The sequence below is a fragment of the Salvelinus namaycush genome, unplaced genomic scaffold, assembly GCF_016432855.1.
Source record: "Salvelinus namaycush isolate Seneca unplaced genomic scaffold, SaNama_1.0 Scaffold567, whole genome shotgun sequence".
NCBI lineage: Eukaryota > Metazoa > Chordata > Actinopteri > Salmoniformes > Salmonidae > Salvelinus > Salvelinus namaycush.
This window is the reverse complement of record NW_024061272.1, coordinates 47,501-68,695: the sequence shown is the minus strand read 5'-3', so window position 1 is coordinate 68,695 and position 21,195 is coordinate 47,501. Positions and strand designations below refer to the sequence as shown.

General features: G+C 45.2%; 1 protein-coding gene across 1 annotated transcript in view; it reads right to left on the bottom strand.

Annotated features, from left to right (window-relative positions):
• Nucleotides 1-21,195, bottom strand: part of LOC120041872 (trafficking protein particle complex subunit 9-like) — a gene marked incomplete at both ends in the record, with an annotated part of 124,542 nt that overhangs the window by 62,757 nt on the left and 40,590 nt on the right. The gene's annotated exons all lie outside the window — the stretch shown is intronic.

Here is a 21,195-nt window from a genome sequence, read left to right as displayed (position 1 = left end):
GTGTGTGTGTGTGTGTGTGTGTGTGTCTGTCGACATCATCAAAGTGTAAACCTGTTCAACTGATGTTTTGAGGCTGATACTATTACACACCAGGGTGAAAGGTTAATGGCTGCCAGTTGGTGGTTGGCAGGTCAGCCAACTATCATCACTCAACGATAGCATTGCATCACTCCGTGTGGGTGTTGTTGTGTAACTAAATAGACTGATTTATGTTAAATGTTAAACCCTACAGCCACCTGAGCCTGACGGGTGAGGCAGCTGTTGCCACTTGAACCAGACTGGATGGTTGGAGGGAAAAGAGCAACAAATGAATGATACATCAACTGAATAGCCCATGTGGCTTTGTCTTAAACAGGTGTGCGAGACAGGTGCACTGCAGCTCCTGCTGGGTTCAAAGCAACAGGCTAGTAATAATGTGCTAACCAAAGCAGTCTTGCTTATTTTACTCTCTCTCCCTCTTTATATCTCCTGTTCATCTCCCCGTCTTTCTCTTCCTAGTTCTCGCTCTCTCCCTGTTATAATCGTTTTATTTATTCACACACACACACACACACACACACACACACACACACACACACACACACACACACACACACACACACACACACACACACACACACACACACACACACACACACACACACACACACACACACACACACACACACACACACACACACTGTCACGTTCCTGACCTGTTTTCTGTTGTTTTGTATGTGTTTAGTTGGTCAGGACGTGAGCTGGGTGGGAATTCTATGTTGTGTGTCTAGTTTGTCTGTTTCTATGTCAGCCTAGTGTGGGTTCTCAATCAGAGACAGATGGTAGTCGTTGTCTCTGATTGAGACTCATATATAGGAGGCTTGTTTTGTGTTGGGATTTTGTGGGTGTTTGTTTCCAGTCTCTGTGTTTGTGTTCTGCACCAGATAGGACTGTCTCGACTTTCACATTTGTTGTTTTTGTATTGTTGTAAGTGTTCACCGTTTATGTTCAAATTAAACATGTTGAACACTAACCGCGCTGCATTTTGGTCCTCTCCTTCATCTCAGGAAGAAAGTCGTTACAGAAACACCCACCAAACCCGGACCAAGCAGCGTGGCAACGGGCAGCAGCAACAGCAGCAGCAGTACAAGGAGGAATGGACATGGGAGGAGATTCTGGACGGAGAAGGACCCTGGGCAGAGCCAGAGGAGTGTCGTCGTCCCAAAGCGGAGCTGGAGGCATCAAAAGCAGAGAGGCGGCATTATGAGGCGCTTGCAAGGCAGAGTGGCTGGAAACCCGAGAGGCTCACCCAAAAATTTCTTGGGGGGGGGCTAAAGGGGAGTGTGGCGAAGCCAGGTTGGATACCTGAGCCAACTCCCCGGGCTTACCGTGGAGTGAGAGGGCGTCGTACTGGTCAGACACCGTGTTATGCGGTAAAGCGCACGGTGTCCCCAGTACGCGTGCTTAGCCCAGTGCGGGCTATTCCACCTTGCCGCACTGGGAGGGCTAGGTTGGGCATCGAGCTGGATGTCATGAAGCCGGCCCAACGTATCTGGCCTCCAGTACGTCTCCTCGGGCCGGCGTACATGGCACCAGCCTTACAGGTGGTGTCCCCGGTTCGCCTGCATAGCCCAGTGCGGGTTGTTCCACCTCGCCGCACTGGCAGGGCTACGGGGACCATTCAACCTGGTAAGGTTGGAGAGGCTCGGTGCTCAAGAGCGCGTGTCCTCCTTCACGGTCCGGTATATCCGGCGCCACCTTCCCGCCCCAGCCCAGTACCACCAGTGCCTACACCACGCACCAGGCTTCCAGTACATCGCCAGAGCCCTGTTCCTCCTCCCCGCACTCGCCCTGAGGTGCGTGCCCTCAGCCCGGTACCTCCAGTTCCGGCACCACGCATCAGGCCTATAGTGCGTCTCAGCCGGCCAGAGTCTGCCGTCTGCCCAGCGGCGCCTGAACCGTCCGTCTGCCCAACGCCGTCTGAACCGCCCGTCTGCCCAACGCCGTCTGAACCGTCCGTCTGCCCAGCGCCGTCTGAGCCATCCGTCTGCCCAGCGCCGTCTGAGCCATCCGTCTGCCCAGCGCCGTCTGAGCCATCCGTCTGCCCAGCGCCGTCTGAGCCATCCGTCTGCCCAGCGCCGTCTGAGCCATCCGTCTGCCCAGCGCCGTCTGAGTCATCCGTCTGCCACGAGCCATTAGAGCCGCCCGTCTGTCCCGAGCCATTAGAGCCGTCCGTCAGTCAGGAGCCGCCAGAGCCGTCCGTCAGTCAGGAGCCGCCAGAGCCGCCAGCCAGTCAGGAGCCGCCAGAGACGCCAGCCAGTCAGGAGCTGCCAGAGACGCCAGCCAGTCAGGAGCTGCCAGAGACGCCAGCCAGTCAGGAGCTGCCAGAGACGCCAGCCAGTCAGGAGCTGCCAGAGACGCCAGCCAGTCAGGAGCTGCCAGAGACGCCAGCCAGTCAGGAGCTGCCAGAGACGCCAGCCAGTCAGGAGCTGCCCTCCAGTCATGAGCTGCCCTCCAGTCATGAGCTGCCCTCCAGTCATGAGCTGCCCTCCAGTCATGAGCTGCCCTCCAGTCATGAGCTGCCCTTCAGTCATGAGCTGCCCTTCAGTCATGAGCTGCCCTTCAGTCATGAGCTGCCCTCCAGTCATGAGCTGCCCTTCAGTCATGAGCTGCCCTCCAGTCATGAGCTGCCCTTCAGTCATGAGCTGCTCTCCAGTCATGAGCTGCCCTCCAGTCATGAGCTGCCCTCCAGTCATGAGCTGCCCTCCAGTCATGAGCTGCCCTCCAGTCATGAGCTGCCCTCCAGTCATGAGCTGCCACTCAGTCCGGAGCTGCCACTAGTCCGGAGTTGTCCCTCTGTCCTGAGCTACCTCTCTATCCTGGGCTACCTCTCTGTCCTGGGCTACCTCTCTGTCCTGGGCTACCTCTCTGTCCTGAGCTACCTCTTTGTCCTGAACTACCTCTCTGTCCTGAGTTGTCTCCTCTATTGTAGAGGGGAGTTGGTGAAGGTTCCTGGACCATGGTCGGGGGCGAGGGTCGCCACTCAAGGGACGCTAAGGAGGTGGACAAAGACAAGGGTGGAGTGGTGCCCTCGTCCACCGCCGGAGCCGCCACCGCGGACAGATGCCCACCCAGACCCTCCCCTTGAGTTTTAGGGGTGCGCCCGGAGTTCGCACCTTGAGGGGGGGGTTCTGTCACGTTCCTGACCTGTTTTCTGTTGTTTTGTATGTGTTTAGTTGGTCAGGACGTGAGCTGGGTGGGAATTCTATGTTGTGTGTCTAGTTTGTCTGTTTCTATGTCAGCCTAGTGTGGGTTCTCAATCAGAGACAGATGGTAGTCGTTGTCTCTGATTGAGACTCATATATAGGAGGCTTGTTTTGTGTTGGGATTTTGTGGGTGTTTGTTTCCAGTCTCTGTGTTTGTGTTCTGCACCAGATAGGACTGTCTCGACTTTCACATTTGTTGTTTTTGTATTGTTGTAAGTGTTCACCGTTTATGTTCAAATTAAACATGTTGAACACTAACCGCGCTGCATTTTGGTCCTCTCCTTCATCTCAGGAAGAAAGTCGTTACACACACAGTATATAATGTACAGTACCAGTCAAAAGTTTGGACACACCTACTCATTCAAGGGTTTTTCATTCTTTTTTCTACATTGTAGAATAATAGTGAAGACATCAAAACTATGAAATAACAAATATGGAATCATGAGGTAACCAAAAAAAGTGTTAAACAAATAAAAAAATAGATTTTATATTTGAGATTCCTCAAAGTAGCCACCCTTTGCCTTGATGACAGCTTTGTACACTCTTGGCATTCTCTCAACCAGCTTCACCTGGAATACTTTTCCAACCGTCTTGAAGGAGTTCTCACATATGCTGAGCACTTGCTGGCTGCTTTTCCTTCACTCTGTGGTCCAACTCATCCCAAACCATCACAATTGAGTTGATGTCAAGTGATTGTGGAGGCCAGGTCATCTGATGCAGCACTCCATCACTCTCCTTCTTGGTCAAATAGCCCTCACACAGCCTGAAGGTGTGTTGGGTCATTGTCCTGTTGAAAAACAAATGATAGTCCCACTAAACGCAAACCAGATGGGATGGCGTATCGCAGCAGAATGCTGTGGTAGCCATGCTGGTTAAGTGTGCCTGGAATTCTAAATAAATCACTGACAGTGTCACCAGCAAAGCACCCCCACACCTCCTCCTCCATGCTTCACGGTGGAAACCACACATGCAGAGATCATCCGTTCACCTACTCTGCGTCTCACAAAGACACGTCGGTAAGAACCAAAAATCTCAAATTTGGACTCATCAGACCAAAGGACAGATTTCCACCGGTCTAATGTCCATTGCACGTGTTTCTTGGCCCAAGCAAGTCTCTTCTTCTTATTGGTGTCCTTTAGTAGTGGTTTCATTGCAGCAATTCAACCATGAATGCCTGATTAACGCAGTCTCCTCTGAACAGGAGGACGCCACCTGTCCCAGACCTGCTGTTTTCAACTCTTAATGATCGGCTATGAAAAGCCAACTGAAAATTATTCATGATTATTATTTGACCATGCTTGTCACTTATGAACATTTTGAACATCTTGGCATAGTTCTGTTATAATCTCCACCCGGCACAGCCAGAAGAGGACTGGCCACCCCTCATAGCCTGGTTCCTCTCTAGGTTTCTTCCTAGGTTTTGGCCTTTCTAGGGAGTTTTTCCTAGCCACCGTGCTTCTACACCTGCATTGCTTGCTGTTTGGGGTTTTAGGCTGGGTTTCTGTACAGCACTTCGAGATATTAGCTGATGTACGAAGGGCTATATAAAATAAACTTGATTGATTGATTGAACAGTTGATGTTGAGATGTGTCTGTTACTTGAACTGTGAAGCATTTATTTGGGCTGCAATTTCTGAGGCTGGTAACTCTAATGAACTTATCTGTAGCAGAGGTAACGCTGGGTCTTCCTTTCCTATGGCGGTCCTCCTGAGAACCAGTTTCATCAAAGTGATTGATGGTTTTTGCGACTGCACTTGAAGCAACTTTCGAAGTTCTTGAAATTTTTCCAGATTGACTGACCTTCCGCCGTACCTTGATTGTATTACTGCTGATGATATCTGGAAATGTGCATGCACACCCTGGCACATCTACTGTTGGTAGCCCCAATTCTGACTTGTGCTCTGATATCTGATTCCCTGATTTGCTCTCGTAAATGCCTGGGTTTTCTGCACGTTAAAACTAGAAGCTTATTACCTAAAATGGATCAATTGAAAGTATGGGTTCACAGCTCCAATCCAGATGGGTTGGTCATTACTGAGACGTGGTTAAGGAAGAGTGTTTTGAATACTGATGTTAACTTTTCGGATTATAACCTTTTTCGGTAAGACAGATCTTCCAAAGGTGGGGGAGTGGCAATCTTTACCAAGAATCACCTTCAGTGCTCGGTTGTCTCCACCAAGTCTGTCCCCAAACAATTTGATTTGCTGGTTTTAAGCATTAAACTTTCAAATAGCCCTTTGTTGACTGTTGCTGGGTGCTATCGTCCTCCATCAGCACCGGCCTGTACCCTACCTGCCCTAAGCTCTCTCCTGGCCCCTTACACTGTCTGAATAAAGGTTAAAAACTTTTTTTTTTAAATAAACACCTGACCAAGTCCTAAAGCAATTAGACTCCCGAAATCTTTCTCAGATGATTACCAATTCTACAAGGTATGATTCCAAACACCCAGAAAAGGCTGCTCTCCTTGATGTTATCCTCACAAATAATCCTGAAAGGTATCAGTCTGGTGTTTTCTGTAATGACCTTAGTGATCACTGTTTTACAGCCTGTGTTCGTAATGGCTGCTCAGTGAAACGACCTGTCCTGATTTGTCATAGACGCTCGCTAAAAAACTTTAATGAGCAAGCATTTCTTCATGAATTGGCCTCTGTAAAATAGTATAGAATCAGCTTGATCCCCTCTGACGAAGACCATTGGACGCTAAGAAACAGGTTTAGCCACTGGTTCGACTGTGATCTTGCAGTTACTCCACCTCAAGAATTGCATTTGGCGAAAGGCTCGGCACACGCATACTCAGGCTGACTGGCTCTCGTTCAGGCAAATGAGAAAAACGTGCACTCAGGTTATCCAGAAGGCCAAAGTGAGTTACTTTAAGAAGCAGTTCTCTCTCTGTGGGTCTAACCCCAAGAAGTTCTGGAAAACAGTTAAAGACCTGGAGAATAAACCCTCCTCACAGCTGCCCATGTCCCTTAATGTTGATGATGTGGTTGTTACTGACAAGAAGCAAATGACTGAGCTCTTTAACCACCACTTCATTAAGTCAGAATTCCTATTTCACTCAGCCATGCCTCATAGCCCGTCCAACATTTCCTAATCTCCCACCCCTTCTAATGCGACTAGCCCCGATCCTCCTCCCTCTATTCCCCTGCCCCGCTACAAAGTTTCTCCCTGCAGGCTGTCACTGAGTCTGAAGTGCTAAAGGAGCTCCTTAAACTTGACCACAAAAAAACCTCTAGGTCAGATGGTTTAGTCTCTTTCTTCTTTAAGGTTGCTGCCCCTATCATCGCCAAGCCTATCTCTGACCTTTTCAACCTGTCTCTCCTCTCTGCGGAGGTTCCCATTGCTTGGAAGGCAGCCACGGTCTGTCCTTTATTTAAAGGGGGAGATGAAGCTGATCCGAACTGTTATAGGCATATTTCTATTTTGCCTTGTTTATCAAAAGTGTTGTAAAAATGTGATAATAATCAACTGACTGGCTTTCTTGATGTTTATAGTATTCTCTCTGGTATGCAATCTGGTTTCCGCTCAGGTTATGGATGTGTAACTGCAACCTTGAATGTCCTCAATGATGTCACCATTGCCATTCATTCTAAGCAATGTTGTGCTGCTATTTTTATTGACTTGGCCAGAGATTTTGATACAGTAGACCATTCCATTCTTGTGGGCCGGCTAAGGAGGATTGGTGTCTCTGAGGGGTCTTCGGCCTGGTTTGCTAACTACCTCTCTCAAAGAGTGCAGTGTATAAAGTCAGAACATCTGCTGTCTCAGCCACTGCCTGTCACCAAGGGAGTACCCCAAGGCTCAATCCTAGGCCCCACACTCTTAATTTACATCAACAACATAGCTCAGGCAGTAGGAAGCTCTCTCATCCATGTATATGCAGATGATACAGTATTATACACTGCTCAAAAAAATAAAGGGAACACTTAAACAACACAATGTAACTCCAAGTCAATCACACTTCTGTGAAATCAAACTGTCCACTTAGGAAGCAACACTGATTGACAATAAATTTCACATGCTGTTGTGCAAATGGAATAGACAAAAGGTGGAAATTATAGGCAATTAGCAAGACACCCCCAATAAAGGAGTGGTTCTGCAGGTGGTGACCACAGACCACTTCTCAGTTCCTATGCTTCCTGGCTGATGTTTTGGTCACTTTTGAATGCTGGCGGTGCTTTCACTCTAGTGGTAGCATGAGACGGAGTCTACAACCCACACAAGTGGCTCAGGTAGTGCAGCTCATCCAGGATGGCACATCAATGCGAGCTGTGGCAAGAAGGTTTGCTGTGTCTGTCAGCGTAGTGTCCAGAGCATGGAGGCGCTACCAGGAGACAGGCCAGTACATCAGGAGACGTGGAGGAGGCCGTAGGAGGGCAACAACCCAGCAGCAGGACCGCTACCTCCGCCTTTGTGCAAGGAGGAGCACTGCCAGAGCCCTGCAAAATGACCTCCAGCAGGCCACAAATGTGCATGTGTTGTTTAAGTGTTCCCTTTATTTTTTTGAGCAGTGTATTTTGTTTATCCCAGTCCCGTTCCCCCGCAGGAGGTCTTTTGCCTTTTGGTAGGCCGTCATTGTAAATAAGAATGTGTTCTTAACTGACTTGCCTAGTTAAAGGTTAAATATTATTATATTTTTTTAAGTAATGGACTGTCGTTTCTCTTTTCTTATTTGAGCTGTTTTTGCCATAATTTGGTCTTCTGTATACCACCCCTACCTTGTCACAACACAACTGATTGGCTCAAACGCATTGAGGAAAGCAATTCCATGAATATTTTTAACAAGGCTCACCTGTTAATTTAAATGCATTCCAGGTGACTACCTCATTAAGCTGGTTGAGAGAATGCTAAGTGTGCTAAGCTGTCATCAAGGCAAAGGTTGGCTACTTTGAAGAATCTCAAATATGAATATATATTTTGATTTGTTTAAGACATTTTTGGTTACTACATGATTTCATATGTGTTATTTCATAGTTTTGATGTCTTTACAATTATTCTACAATAGAGTAAAAAATAAACACACATCCTGGAATGAGAACCATTTATGTTACCTGGGTGTGAGGTCAGAGGCCCATCAGAGGCCCATTTTGGCTCTTAGATGAGAATGAAAGATGCATGAATGGACTGTTGGTACATTTGCTCTGACCCTGTCATACCACATCAGCATCATTACATCTAGCCTTAGATGTTTTATCCAGGCCTTAGATCTTCAGGAGGAAGAAGCCTCTGAGCAATCTGATGATCTGACAATCCATCAGCTTTACCTGGTCCACTGAGAGGAAAAACATGACCTCAGTATGTTTAGTGGTGGTGGTGGTCATCAACATGCTACACACAATGTTTTCGGAAAACCGGAGACTCCAGGGCGAACACTTCGAAGAGCTCAGCTAAATTCTGCATATTTTCCAGGAATTGTTTAGGGTTGACTGGGCTGGCAATGTTGTGGGTATTCGCAGCATTACCCGCATATGAAAGCTATGCCTATGTATTGAGGCATGCTGTGCCAGGCGAGAGAGAGCAGAAACGGAGATAGAGTGAGCAGAAAGTGAGACAGCGCCTCTAAGACAGACATCTACAGCAAGCTAGAGTGGGTAGAGTCTGAACACCAGGCAACCTGCTTGTCTCAGGCCAGGGCCGAGGCTGGGGCCAGGACCAACCACCATACAGCTGCCTGGACACAGCTGGAGCCAGTTCTAAGCAGCTGGACACTAAGGTAACTTCCCAAATGGCACCCTATTATCTATATAGTGCACTACTTTTGACTACTTTAGTAGGGAATACGATGCCCTCTGGGATACAACCTAAGCAGAGATAGATAGACTCACTGGAGGAAAACAAACAGAACCTCCAAAGCTATAAATGTACTGTAGAAAACTTAGTGGTTTAGTATTTTTGATGGGAACAAAAGTTGACTTAAGAATCTCTCTGTGGGCTGAAATCCCTGTGAATGACGAGGACCAAATAGCTCAAAATGGATGTACTTTAGCAATGGGCATGTAGGTATCATCAATTATAAAGGGCGGACGATTTTACTTAACACGGACATGGGCAGGCTGGGTGTCATAGTAAAAAACGGAATTTGTGGAGAATCTCTGGAGTAAGTGGAATTATTGTGTAATCCTAACACACATAATTAATTAGACTTATAGCCAAACACCCACGTTTTGGGGACGAAATAAACTACTCTGCAGGTACAAGCGTGAGAAAGAGAAGTGAACTAGACTAGACCTTTAGAGCCTAGTAAGGTACACTATACAGTTGGAGTTGGAAGTTTACATACACCTTAGCCAAATACATTTAAACTCAGTTTTTCACAATTCCTGACATTTAATCCTTGTAAAAATGCGTCTCCTTCCTGAGTGGTATGATGGCTGCGTGGTTCCATGGTGTTTATACTTGCATATTATTGTTTGTACAGATGAACATGGTACCAACAGGGATTTGGAAATTGCTCCCAAGAATGAACTAGACTGGTGGAGGTCTGCAAATTTTATTCTGAAGTCTTGGCTGATTTCTTTTGATTTTCCCATGATGTCAAGCAAAGAGGCACCGTGTTTGAAGGTAGGCCTTGAAATACATCCACAGGTACACCTCCAATTGACTCAAATGATGTCAATTAGCCTATCAGAAGTTTCAAAAACCATGAAATCATTTTCTTTAATTTTCCAAGCTGTTTAAAAGGCAGTCAACATAGTGGAATTGTGATACAGTGAATTATAAGTGAAATAATCTGTCTGTAAACAATTTTTGGAAAAATTACTTGTGTCATGCACAATGTAGATGTCCTAACCGACTTGCCAAAACTATAGTTTGTTAACAAGAAATTTGTGGAGTGGTTGAAAAACGAGTTTTAATGACAACCTAAGTGTATGTAAACTTCCGACTTCAACAGTATATACAGCCGCGAAGTGGTAGGCCACACAAGCTCACAGAACGGGACCGGCAAGTGCTGAAGTGCGTAGAGCATCTGTCCTTGATTGCAACACTCACTACCGAGTTCCAAACTGCCTCTGGAAGCAATGTCAGCACAATAACTGTTCGTCGGATGCTACATGAAATGGGTTTCCATTGCCGAGCAGCAGCCATTGGACTCTGGAGCAGTGGAAACGCGTTCTCTGGAGTAATGAATCACGCTTCACCATCTGGCAGTCCGACAGATGAATCTGGGTTTGATGGATGCCAGGAGAACGCTACCTGCCCCAATGCATAGTGCCAACTGTAAAGTTTGGTGGAGGAAGAATAATGGTCTGGGGCTGTTTTTCATGGTTCCAGAGAGGGGAAATCTTAGCGTTACAGCATACAATGACATTCTAGATGGTTCTGTACTTCCAACTGGAATTAAGTCCCCGCAGCAATGTTCCAACATCTAATGGAAATCCTTCCCAGAAGAGTGGAGGCTGTTATAGCAGCAAAGGGGGGACCAACTCCATATTAATGCCCATGATTTTGGGATGAAATGTTCGAAGAGCAGGTGTCCACATACTTTTGGTCATGTGGTGTACAACACTCTGTTGGACACGTAGGAAACTTCTGATCCCCAAAAAGATGACAAGGTAGGGGGAACATGAAATATAGATTGTGTTAATGAATTAAGAGAGAGAGAGAGAGAGAGAGAGAGAGAGAGAGAGAGAGAGAGAGAGAGAGAGAGAGAGAGAGAGAGAGAGAGAGAGAAGGGGGGAGGAAGAGGCACCAACTGCGGCAGAGAGAGATGGATAGAGAGGAGAGATTAACAGAGAGAAGGGGAATGAAAGATGGCTAAAGAGACAGGCATGAAGAGAGAGAAAGATCTTCATTTGTCCATGTTGACACCACACTGCCTTAATCAACAGGTAGCCCAGCCAGCGAGCGTTGAAACTTGCGGTGTTAGCCCTGGATTTAATCAGCAGTACAAAAACAGCATGCATCACAGATAATGACAGACACAATCACGCTATTCATGGACGGCTGGGAGATCTCTCTCTGCTCAAGTAACAAACAGAGCTCGGTCTACCCCAGAAAGAACAAACCCATGTAAACTGTAGACATGAAACAAACATTTAAATAACGAGCTTCCCAAACGCTTTTAGTCTGACTCACACGCTCTTTTCTATCCCTTTTTCTATGGCTGTCTGAGACCTCTGAGATGGAAACACCATAATGTCTCTATCAAGCTAACACAGAAAGAGCATGCAGAGTGAGGCCTAACATCCACTTGAATGAGCACTTCTAAGAGTGAAACAATATCGAACTGTATAGAACCACAAACATAGCAGCGTTGAGAAGATTTGGCAAAAGTTCTTGGGGTCTTACTACAGAAGAGCAGAGCTAGTGAACCCTCAACACCCTGTTGGTGAGGAACAGAAAAAACATTGGTTTCATTCATGATGAATCGATTAGTGAAGGAGGGATTGTAGCTGTGAGCAGTCACATCACTTGTGACTGTAGCTGTGAGCAGCCACAGGTGGAACACACACGGTCACTCCAGCTGGCCCATGTCCTACACACAGCTGCCTCGGGTCTTACACTGTCTGTTTGGAAGACATGGTGCCGCAGAGGAGATCCATAGAAACAGTGACATTCACTTATAATTAATACACACTCCATTAGGCTATATATAGCCTGCCAGTATACCACTAAAATCGGTTTAGTCCAAGAAAGCAAAGACTGAACCCTGTTCCCACTGTCTCTACTTCCCTCTGTGGACTGAATGTGGTACTGCAACTCCTACATAAGTCCCTACCTGAACCACTTTTCTCTCTCATAGTAGTTGGCTGCTGAAGCCATACTATACACAGGCAGAAAGAAAGTTGTTTTCCACTGATGCTTCATCCCTATTGTGAAGAACTGATTCATTTCATTGTGAACACTGAGAATGGAGTCAGGGAGGGAGGCACACTGGGAGCTAAGGCAAACACAGACGCCCCTGTACAGGAGCAGAGGACAGAGTTGCCAGGACAACTAGCAGTATATGATGAGGTAGGTCCACTAGAGTGGCCGGGTCAGGAGAGGGAAACACCAGGACCGATCTGTATGTCTGTCCTCCCCTTAGCCACAGAAAACCGATGGGGGCAGAGAACGAACGCGCACACTCACATGCACACTCTGCCTGTGCCAGTCTCATGTCTATGAAACAAAAACACTTCAGCATCCTCCATCTACCTGGAGACAGAGGTTCTGTCTGGGGCAGCAGCCCAAACAGAGACAGCTATCTAGATACACACTGTACTGTATGGCGCCGCACACACACACGCCGCACAGTTTGGTCCATGAGAAGGAGAGAGAAGTGTTGTGATTGGGATAGCAGAGAAGACTGAGACATCAATACAGGAAACAACCCAGGTAGCAACACAGTGAGTCTGACTGCTAGCAGTGACAGGGAGGACAGGGAGAGGTAGCCTGAGGACACCATAGTCACAATGGATTTCACACTTCATCTGAGGCAAGAACGCTTCATAAAAATGTAACTAGGCTGAGTTGGTGAGATTTGTCCCGTCAACCCCCCATCAGGTATAACAGGCCTACTTCAACAAGTGATTCATCTTAGAATAAAACTAGGAACTGATACTGGCTACGTGAATCAGTTTGAACAAGAGTCAATCCCTCTTTTAGTAGGACCTTGATAATAATGGTCCTCGGTAGCTCAGTTGGTGGAGAATGGCTCTCGTCACGCCAGGATATTGGGTTTGATTCCCGGTACCACCCATACTAAATATGTATGCAAGCATGGCTGTAAATCACTTTGGATAAAAGCATCTGCTAAATGGCATATATTAATACTATGATTATAATTATTAAAATAAACAGAAAATGAATAGGGTTTGCACCAAAAGTGCTTTAGTTTAGACGGTAACACTCAAACCAGAACTTCAAGCCCATAGAGATATGATTAAATCTTTGATTTATCTAGATGTTTAACCCACTCTTCTTGTGCCGTAATAAATAATATCCAGTTGTTCCAACAGCAATTGGGACACAATGGCTGCCAACAAGTGAGAATTGAGTGGGCTCTCACTAAAAGGCTTTTGTAGTATGAGCCATGGCACTGCTGTGCAATTAACAGGCTTGATTACATCATGCAGAGCTCCATGTGGTGGGCTCCCGCCGAGGCTACACCGTGGGATGTGTGTGTGTGTGTGTCAAACAAAATCAAAAGTGTATTGGTCAAGTACACAGATTTACAGATGCTATCGCAGGTGCAGTGAAATGTAAACATTATGAAAATAACCAGTGTTCAATGACTATGTACATACAGTAGGGCAGTAGTCTGAGCACAGATCCATGTGGGGTCCCCATGTTGAGCATCAGCGTGGTGGAGGTGTTATTGCCTTCCTTCACCAATTGTAAGCAAGGTTAGAAATGTTTATGTTTTAGTCAAACATATCTGTTTGGGCTTCTTGCGGTCAATTTGCAGTCTACAAATGATTTTGAATTATGTGCCGGCCCCTCGACCATCTGCTCCAGTAAAAAATTGGCCAGCGGTTAAATCTAACTGATGATCCCTGGTCTAGGGTGTCAGGTGGAGTGATATGGTCCTTAACAAGTCTCTCAAAGCACTTCATGATGACAGAAGTGAATGCTACGGAGCGATAGTCATTTAGGTCAGTTGCCTTTGCTTTCTTGGGTACAGGAACAGCGGTGGACATCTTGAAGCAAGTGGGGACAACAGACTGGGATAGGGAGAGATTGACTATGTCCGTAAACATACCAGCCAGCTGGTCTGCGCATGTTCTGAGGACGTGGCTAGGGATGCCGTCTGGGCCGGCAGCCTTGCCAGGGTTAACACGCCTATATGACTTAATCACGTCGGCCACCGAGGCTGAGAGCAAACAGTCCTTGTGAGCGTCGGGGGCCCACGTCGGCGTCTCAATGTTGTTTTTCCTCGAAGCGCGTGAAGAAGGTGTTTAGCTCGTCCGGGAGAGTGTGTGTGTGTAGTGTGTGTAGTCTTACGCACTCAGCGTTTTAACATATGCAGCTAAGAAGTAACATGTCGAGAACCTGGTCTAACGTAAATGAAGCAGAATGAAGAATGACTCCCAGGCTTATGAAGATTCTAAAAAGAAAACAGAAACAAACGGGTGCACAACACAACACTGTTACTACTAATAGTGCTCAACGAAACCACTGCAACCTCAACAGGTGAAAACACCAGCAGAAAAAGGGCATTGATCACCTCCAACCAACCAGCCTCCAGCAACACAAATTAGACAGATAAAGGTTAGTTCTCCGCCGTCACAACCAGCCTGATGTGTCATTAAACACTTCCAAAAGGTCTACTAAATCTACCTCAGACCTCAGCTTCATTGGTTTTGGTGCTCTCCTCTATATAATGAAGCAGACGGTGTAGAACAAACACAGGACCAGGGGGGACCCCAAGAAGTAGCCTGATCCTCTCTGTGTCGCTGCCTGGCGAGACAGTCATTAGTAATTCCTTTATAAAATATGTGTGTCTCTGACGCAGCCAAAGAATGGGTAAGTGGAAGAGAGGAGCATTAAATGTTCTTATATGACCTGTTTGTGTGTGAACAAAGCACATTTCTCCTCTGTGATCTATACTATTAGCAACGGTCATCGAAATTGTCAAAAATAATTATTAAAAATGCAACAGTTGGACAATGGATGAAGATACTCTAAACTTTTAGAATTTTTCTAACCCATCAAACATTGACTTAATTATAGCACATAACAGTTCAGGGATTTTGGTGGGAATTCAGCTACTCAATGTATTGTCAGATTCCACCTTTTTCCCCCTAGAATGCACTCATACACTATATACACGTAGAACATCTCATTCCAAAATCATGGGCATTAATATGGAGTTGGTCCCCCTTTGTTGCTATAACAGCCTCCACTCTTCTGGGAAGGCTTCCCACTAGATGTTGGAACATTGCTGCGGGGACTTGCTTCCATCCAGCCACAAGAGCATTAGAGGAGGTAAGGCACTGATGTTTTACGCAATTAGGCCTGGCTCGCAGTCGGCGTTCCAATTCATCCTATAGATGTTCGATGGATTTGAGGTCAGGGCTCTGTGCAGGCCAGTCAAGATATTCCACATCAATCTTGACAAACCATTTCTGTATGGACCTCGCTTTGTGCACGGGGACATTGTCATGCTGAAACAGGAAAGGGCCTTCCCCAAACTGTTGCCACAAAGTTGGAAGCAAAGAATCATCTAGAATGTCATTGTATGCTGTAGTATTATGATTTCCCTTCACTGGAACTAAGGGGCCTAGCCCGAACCATGAAAAACAGCCACAGACCATTATTTATCCTGCACCAAACTTTACAGTTGGCACTATGCATTTGGGCAGGTAGCATTCTCCTGGCATCTGCAAAACCCAGATTCATCTGTCGGATTGCCAGATGATGAAGCGTGGTTCATCACTCCAGAGAACTCATTTCCACTGCTCCAGAGTCCAATTGTGGCGAGCTTAACACCACTCCAGCGACACTTGGCATTGCACATGGTGATCTTAGGCTTGTGTGCGGCTGCTCGACCATGGAAACCTATTTCATGAAGCTCCCGACGAAAACTTATTGTGCTGATGTTGCTTGCACAGGCAGTTTAGAACTCGGGAGTGTGCAACTGAGGACAGACGATTTTTACGCACTCCGTGCTTCAGCACTTGCCGGTCATGTTCTGTGAGCGTGTGTGGCCTACCACTTCGTGGCTAAGAGGTTGTTGCTCCTAGACATTTTCACTTCACAATAACAGCACTTACAGTTGACCGGGACAGCTCCAGCAGGACAGAAATTTGACCAACTGACTTGTTGGAAAGGTGCCACGTTGAAAGTCACTGAGCTCTTCAGTACGGGCCATTCTACTGCCAATGTTTGTCTATGGAGATTGCATGGCGGTGTGCTCTACTTTAGACACCTGTCAGCAACGGGTGTAGCTGTAATAGCCAAACCCACGAATTTGAAGGGGTGACCACAAACTTTTATAGTGTATAAACAGTTTCTTATTGTATCAGTTATTTAATTAAAGAAAATGATATGTGCCTCATTTGTAAAAATACCATGGCTGTATTTGCATTTGAACACATTAACATAAAGGAGTGGAACAAGGTTGAAACCACCAAACACTCTCTGTATACCCTACCTGGGCCGTCTAGACTGCCTCATCATTTACTGCTGTTGTTCTGTTGCATAATTCAACTAGTGTGTCAATAGCAGGATACCCTCAGGAATAAAAATCAACAGTCTTGGCTCTAGATTACACCTATCTAAACATACGTTACATTGTTTGCGAGATCAGGCACAATATCTTTATAATCCGAGTGTTCGTTTTCACAAGTTGCTTTCATGTCCGTGCATTCAATTTTCTAAACATTTCAACTGTATTAAATGATTCCGCAAAAAAAATGTATACCTATCAAATGAAATGATCTGTGTTGTGTTGAGATGGTGTGTTAAATCCTAGACGAAGCTTTAGTGTTGTTATAGATTCAACGTTAAGACCATGCATTCCATTTCAGCCATTACCGGGGTGTGTTTGACAGGTCATTACAAACGTTTTCGCAGTCGTAACGTTAACAGGACAAAACGACAGGCACAAGCAAGAGTATGAAAGAGCCGCAATGAGTAAAATGAAAGCAATCAATCCATCAAGATTTAAGTGACAGTAGATTTCGCACCCCTCAAACACAGGAAATAGATGTCTGAAAAGACAGATCCTCAGGTGGGCGGTGAACACGTGTTGCTAATACTATGACCCCAAATGAACCAGACAGAGATAGAGATGTTATTTTTCAAATCAGGGTCTGCACCCTTGTTCAGGTGAATTGTGTGAATATAATCATTCCTTGCTGGATTTCTGACTGCATGACAATGTGGGCTGTTATACAGGCACGAGCAGCACTCTCTCTTTTTACTGATTCCATTGACAGAATCAAAGAAATGTTAACTATACACGTGATACACGTGTAAATCACAAAACATAATGTAGAAATAGAGACACATTGTCAAGAGAATATGTGTAGATGAATCTGTGTGTGGGAGGATGTGTAGCCTTAGCCTACAGTTTGTCTCAATCCATTCAAATAGTTACTCTAGCCTTGCCTTCATTACATTTACATTTTTTTGTCACAGGACTACACACAAGGCACTAAAGTAATACTGCAAAAAATGTGGCAAAGCAATTAACTACCTAAAACACAATGCCAAATCTACAGTACATTTGCTCACCAAGAAGACAGTGTTGCTGAGTGGCCGAGTTACAGTTTTGAATTAAATCAACTTGATTATCTATGGCAAGACTTGAAAATGGCTGTCCAGCAATTTTCTACAACCAACTTGACAGAGCTTGAAGAATGTAAAAAATAATCATGTGCAAATATTGTACAATCCAGGTGTGGAAAGCTCTTAACAGACTTAGCCAGGAAGACTGGGTAATCGCTGACGAAGGTGATTCTAACGTGTTGAAAACTTATGTAATCAAGATACATTAGTGTTTTATTATTTTTCACAAATGTTTGAATTTTTCATCCACTTTGACAGTAGATCGTTGACAAAAAAAGGACAATTAAATCCATTTTAATCCCACCTTGTAACACAACAACATGTGGAAAAAGTCGACGGGTGTGAATACTTGCTGAAGGAAGCGTAAGGCCTCTTAAGGACCTTTTAGAATGCCTACACATGCTTTAGAAATCATTCAATACCAAATGTCATGTCACCAGGGACTGCTCATCCAAACGTCTCCAAGACATAAAACCATCCAATCCACCCGGACCAAAGTTAAGGAATCTCATCTAAATCAGATGAACTCTGTTCCTGCTATATGCATGTAATATGGCCAAACTCTGAGGAAACCTGTTCCAGGATCTGTGTCAAACTAAACCCCTCTAGGGAAATAAACCACAGAGCTTCTTAATGACTAGAAGTAATAAGAAAATTAGATGATGCTCCTTTCCTCCACTTACGGTACTCCAATTTTTGTCTGTGTCTGACATGGCACACTATTCCCTATATAGTGCACTACTGGTCAAACGTTGTGCACTATAAAGGGAACAGTGGTGCCATTTGGGACACAGCCTTTGTAATTATGTAATTTCATCATAGCCAGAGAGTTTCTGCTTCCAGAGAGAAAACAGTGAACACACAATCAATCATCCGTTAAAAAAGCCTTTTGGCTTTTCACCCAAGCTGACAAAGAAAGTGTAAAACATTCTTTCTAACGTTGATGTGGAGCTAGCAGTTCTGGACAACAGTGATTTGGTTTGTCATAATCCTTCATGCTTTTAGCCTCCTCAACCAAGGCGTGACGATTCCGCAGAATGTTGCGTTGTAACAAATTGCCTTTTAAGAAACTGTTAATACATTGAGAATATATCTGGTGGGATCCCTTTCAAACCAATACATCGTCACTACTTGTTAGTATAAGACTGCAGCCTACTTTATGGTGAGTAGTGTACTGAATATTCTTTCCGATTTGGATCGAGAGAAGTGACTCTTTCAATGTGATTCATAAACACAAGGAAACACCTTGATAAGTTCAAGATAAGTTCACAGCCAGGACTTCAACTGAAAGCTGAAAATGTGAGGACTGTACTGTAAGTTAAAATCAAACTCAAAAAATAGCAGAGGACTCTCTCCTTATAAAAAGACAGATTGCTTCCCACAGCCCTGTCTAAACACAGGAGGCAGTACAATCATGCAGTCAGTGGTACAACCATGTAATCGCTGCAGTTGAAATAAGGACAGGAGTGTGTGTGTAGGCCGGTAAGGTACTACATCAGCACAGTACTGGCAAGCAACTCCACAATCCCACTTCTACCACAGCCATTTTGCTAATCACATCAGTTTCCTAGGCAACTTCAAAAGGAAAAGGTGTGTCGAATTGCAGCCCTCTACAAGCCCACTGGTAAACCACAGCTCTGACAGAGCGGGTGGGTCATTTCAATTCAAACCACGCACCACAGGTAGACTACAGTTTCACCACTCAAAAGTAAAGCTTGTAGTTAAGACGGATTCTCACCGACAACGGCAAACTACGTGACAACTGTTGATGTACAATGTTTTGTCAGAACATATTGCAGATGTCAGCTGGGTACATGTGAGAGAAGGACATAGAAAGAGAGAAGTACAGAGATCGAGAGAGAGAGAGCAAGATAGAGGTACAGAGTGAGAGCGAGAAAGAGGTACAGTGAGAAGTACAGAGAGAGGCAATGAGAGAGGTACAGAGAGAGGTAAAGAGTGACTGACCCAAAATTAAGGAAAGCTTTGACTATGTACAGTCTCAGTGAGCATAGCTTTGCTATTGAGAGGCCGCCGTAGGCAGACCTGGCTCTCAAGAGAGGACAGGCTATGTGCACACTGCCCACAAAATGAGGTGGAAACTGAGCTGCACTTCCTAACCTCCTGCCAAATGTATGACCATATTAGAGACACATATTCCCCTCAGATTACACAGACCCACAAAGAATTTGAAAACAAATCAAATTTTGATAAACTCCCATATCTATTGGGTGAAATACCACAATCACAGCAGCAATATGTGTTACCTGTGACTACAAGAAAAGGGCAACAAGTGAACTCACAAAAACTGACTTCAGTGAGTTCAAGACAACTGGGAACTCGGGAAAAACGAGCTACAACTGGGAAAATACGTTTTGAGCTTTCATCCTACTCTGAATTGTAAATCGGGAACTTGAGCCTCTTTCTAGAGCTACGACCTGAAGATTGCTGACGTCATCATGATTCAACCTTTTTTTCCGAGTTCCCAGTAGTCTTGAAAGCACCATAAATCCAGAGAATGCCTGACTTTGATGACAAAATTTGCCAACAGAGGACCGCCGCGCCACCTTCCTGTTCAAGTGAGCACAGCACAACAAGGTGAGTCCAAAAATGTATTGTATGCTGCTGCATAAATGATGTAATATGCCAGGGAGATATGTATACTGTAGCTAAGAAAGTAATACTAAGTGTATGTTGTGTAGTAAGCTGTTAGTAGCCCATGTGCCTCACCCTAATAATTGTATCTATTTTCCCCTCTTAATTTCGCCTACTGTTCTGACTTGGTGATGCACATGTAGCCTAATACCTGTTTTTGAGAAATGTAATCATCAAATATTGTAAGAGCTTTCATTGTCAGATTATATGTCTCTTTTATTTATCCTACGGTTCTGACTTGGTGTACAGGGAGAGCACTGTAAGAACGGCCCATGTTCTAAATTCTGTCACTGTACATTTCAAAAGTGCTGAACAAATAGTTAAATTGACTATGTCCGTCCTAGCTCGCTCATTAATGTCTTAATCGAAGTTACGGATTGCCTCTTATCCGCTTGACGTCCCCTTATGCCATAGTTTGTACATTTCAATTGTCAGTAGAAACCACATTTATTTAAGCAAGTCAGCTCCCGAGTGGCACAGCGGTCTAAGGCACTGCTTCTCAGTTCTTAACTGACTTGCCTAGTTAAATAAAGGTTCAATTAAAAAAATATATATCAGCTTTGTTTTTTTTAAAGACCATAAATGAGGCTGAATGAACTGTTTCGCTGCCAGACAAGGCTCCGCTGATAGCCAGGTGTAGCAGTGGTAAGGTGTTGGGACTGCTGTTGGGACTCTGCTGTTGGGACAGCTTTATGTAGGCCCTAACAGTTTGTGGGCACCGTTTGTCACCGTTATAGTGTAACTAATGTATTGTGTAGTGTTGTATAGTGGCTTTGCAGGCAAGGACCCACTTTTTTTCCCTCACCAACATTTACATGCTAAAATCGCCACCGTATAGACATAATGACATTTGTAATGTCTTTCTTTTGGAACGTTTGTGAGTGTAATGTTAACTGTTCATTTTTTATTGTTTATTTCACTTCTGTTGAAATTGAGTTGAGAGAGAGACAGAGAGAGACAGAGAGAGACAGAGAGAGAGAGAGAGAGAGAGAGAGAGAGAGAGAGAGAGAGAGAGAGAGAGAGAGAGAGAGAGCTGTGGGTTGGCAGCGCACTACATTGCAGCTGCCATAAGTTGAGGGAC